Source organism: Cryptomeria japonica, chromosome 6 (assembly GCF_030272615.1).
Source record: "Cryptomeria japonica chromosome 6, Sugi_1.0, whole genome shotgun sequence".
In the NCBI taxonomy this organism is placed as follows: Eukaryota; Viridiplantae; Streptophyta; class Pinopsida; order Cupressales; family Cupressaceae; genus Cryptomeria; species Cryptomeria japonica.
The window spans coordinates 648,353,970-648,357,708 of NC_081410.1; the positions used below are offsets into that span (position 1 = coordinate 648,353,970).

The 3,739-nt window shown below is 39.1% G+C and overlaps 1 long non-coding RNA gene across 1 annotated transcript; it reads right to left on the bottom strand.

Moving 5' to 3' along the window:
- Positions 1-2,219: 2,219 nt before the first annotated feature.
- On the bottom strand, positions 2,220-3,118 carry LOC131051833 (uncharacterized). The gene is made up of 5 exons (XR_009107211.1): positions 3,047-3,118; positions 2,882-2,950; positions 2,717-2,785; positions 2,511-2,624; positions 2,220-2,395 (listed from the first exon to the last, which is right to left on the bottom strand). It is a non-coding gene; the product is annotated as an uncharacterized LOC131051833 (long non-coding RNA).
- Between the last annotated feature and the right edge of the window lie 621 nt (positions 3,119-3,739).

Below are 3,739 nucleotides of genomic sequence, written 5' to 3' on the forward strand. Positions count from 1 at the left end.
TCAATTCTAGTCAATCTTGCAACTTTGCATTGCATGCAACTAACGGTTTTTACAGCAGGCGAAAAAATGCTACCAATTGAAAATGGCTCTGAGACGTCAAAAACCGAGATAGGCCATTGTAGAGGAGCCTCACGCGACCCCACGGGTTAAAACGGATCGACCATATGTGTCTTGGATTTGAAGAAACAGTCCGTCAAATTTTGACAATTTTTTGGACTTAGGGCACTTGAGAGATTGCCCCGGTACGGTATGACTCTCGACGTTCCGACGCTTTGGGATGCACGACATGGGCATGCCTAGCGTAAACTTGCCCACCCGAATGCTCTCGTGACGTCAGTTTGTGCACATGACGAACCAAATCAATTCTAGCCAATCTTGCAACTTTGCATTGCATGCAACTGACAGTTTTTGCAGTAGGCAAAAAAATGCTACCAATTGAAAATGACTCTGAGTCATCAAAAACCGAGATAGGCCATTGTAGAGGAGCCTCACGCGACCCCACGGGTTCAAACGGATCGACCATATGTGTCCTGGATTTGAAGAAATAGTCCATCAAATTTTGACATTTTTTTGGACTCAGGGCACTTGAGAGATCGCACCGGTTTGGTATGACTCTCGACGTTCCGGTGCTTTGGGATGCACGAAAGGGGGATGCCTAGCATATACTTGCCCACCCGGACGCGCTCGCGACGTCGGTCTATGCACACGACGAACCGAATCAATTCTAGCCAATCTTGCAACTTTTCATTACATGTAACTGACGCTTTTTGCAGCAGGTGAAAAAATGCTACCAATTGAAAATGGCTCCGAGTCGTCGAAAACTGAGATAGGCTATTGTAGAGGAGCCTCACGCGACCCCACGGGTTCAAATGGATCGACCATATGTGTCCTGGATTTGAAGAAACTGTCTGTCAAATTTTGACAATTTTTTGGACTCATGGCACTTGAGAGATAGCACCGGTATGGTATGACTCTTGACGTTCCGACGCTTTGGGATGCACGACAAGGGTATGCCTAGCATAAAATTGCCCACACGAATGCGCTCACGGCATCGTTTTATGCACACGACGAATCGAATCAATTCTAGCCAATCTTGCAACTTTGCATTGCATGCAACTGACGGTTTTTGCAGTAGGCAAAAAAATGCTACCAATTGAAAATGGCTCCGAGACGTCAAAAACTGAGATAGGCCATTGTAGAGCCTCACGCGACCCCACAGGTTCAAACGGATCGACCATATGTGTCCTGGATTTTAAGAAACAGTCCGTCAAATTTTGACAATTTTTTGGACTCAGGGCACTTGAGAGATCGCCCCGGTACTGTATGACTCTCGACGTTCCAGCACTTTGGGATGCACGACAAGGGCATGTCTAGCGTAAACTAGCCCACCCGGACGCGCTCGTGACGTCGATTTGTGCACACGACGAACCAAATCAATTCTAGCCAATCTTGCAACTTTGCATTGCATGCAACTGACGGTTTTTGCAGTAGGCAAAAAAATGCTACCAATTGAAAATGACTCCAAGTTGTCAAAAACCAAGATAGGCCATTGTAGAGGAGCCTCACGCAACCCCACGGGTTCAAACAGATCGACCATATGTGTCCTGGATTTGAAGAAACAGTCCGTCAAATTTTGACAATTTTTTGGACTCGAGGCACTTGAGAGATCGCATCGGTATGGTATGACTCTCGACGTTTCGACGCTTTTGGATGCACGACAGGGGCATGCCTAGCATAAACCTGCCCACCCTGACGCACTCGCGATGTTGGTTTGTGCACATGACAAACAAAATTTGACCATTGCGAGCATGAGGGTGCTCTCGCACCAAACACATATTGTTGTTTATATTCATATTGTCAATTTTTGTTGTTTATATTCATATTGTTGATTACATATGTAAATATTCATTTAAATTTATAAAAGGGAAGCCACCAAATACAGCGAATACACAATAATGAACTGAATACAAGGAGTTTTGTAGGGTTAATTCAACATTTTAGAAATTTTATCAAATCATATTCCACGATTGCAATGTTTTATATCATATATTTTTGTTGTTTATATTCATATTGTTGATTACATATGCAAATATTCATTTAAATTTATAAAAGGACAACCATAAAATACAACTAATACAAAATAATGAACTCAATACACATTTATTGGATCGAATATCGATATTTATATATATAAAAAAAGGCATGTCTGCCAAGTCAATACAAGTATTACAAAAATGTGGCATATGCCATGTCCAAATCGATATACAATAAAAATGTAGAATATATCTACATGCATTGGTCATTCTCTGACCAAAACTAACACTATATGATCCTAAACTTGTGGTGGATCATCAAAATCAAGCCTCTTCGATGCAATACGTGGCTTTGTAGATGGCTGCAAAACCACAATTCAAAAGCCAAGTTAGAATTCTTTTGTAGAGAATAGTTCACAATTAACAACATAATTATGCATTTAACTATAATTCATTTGCAATTGAAATGTAGATTACCTCATCAGCTGATCTAGGAGCTAATCTCTTCGCTCTCCTCTCCTTGTCACTCTTAGGAGTTTTCTTGAAGATATACTTAAATGGATCCACGTTATGGTCGTACCGCAAAGGGGTCTATTGTAGATTAAATGTACAATTAATACAATGTACTAACATAAATATATCAAAAACACTTAAAAGCTATAATATAGAGAACAATGACGTACCTATGCCTGAGATGCTTCTCCAATGGACTGAGGATGGCTCACCATCGATGTAGAAACTGTCGCTACTACCTATACAAAAAATGTTCAAAGATTAAATACAATTAATATAATGATAAGTATTGAAGGTTAAAAACAATTAATTTTACATATCAAACAAAAGTGTACCGGATCTTGAGATGCTTCTCCAGTGCACAGAGGAGGGTTCGCCATTGACGAAATAGGTATGGATATTTCCTGTATGAAAAAATTATAAGATTATAATATATCACAAGTTCACATGTATGCGTGCATATAATCATGAAATCAAGAAAATAAAGTAGAGATACATACCTCCGCCCTTTCTTGATCCATGGGCGAATCAGGTGCATTCAACAAATCCACGTAGCTCAATGGCCGTAAAATAGACAAAAAACACTAATCAATCTACAAACCCCAACTAATACTTGATTTCAACATTTTCAAACAAATGTACAACTAAAAATGTGTTCAATTACCATCTTCCCACGTTTTGGCACCTTCGAGGAATTATTTTTCTTAGGACGAGCCCTAGAGGCGGAGGGGGTACCCTAAAAAAACAAAATTAACATGAGATATTAGTACAGATAATAAATTAAACATAATTTTAAAAATCTAAAATGAAATGACTTGCATATTCCATCAAAACAATACATAAAAAGCGTTGTACAAAATATGATACCGTATAGCCTTGTAGGCCAAAATCGATCGCTAAGAGCATGATGTCATCAATCTAGGACATTTCATCCCCTGTCAACACCTACAAACCAAAAATTGGACCAAGCATTAAAGATAGTTAGTATATCTTGTGTTTTTTTGAATTCAAAGTGTATTATTCTATTTTAACATGTTACAAAATTTATACCTCAGGCATCGAAGTTGCAGCTCTAGTAACTGGGGGAGGAGTATGGGATACCGCTGCTACATCCTGAAATGCATATTATTTGTCTCAATTTAAATCGATGTGTAAATGAAAATTCATTTATGTAATTACAAATTTAAAGTGAC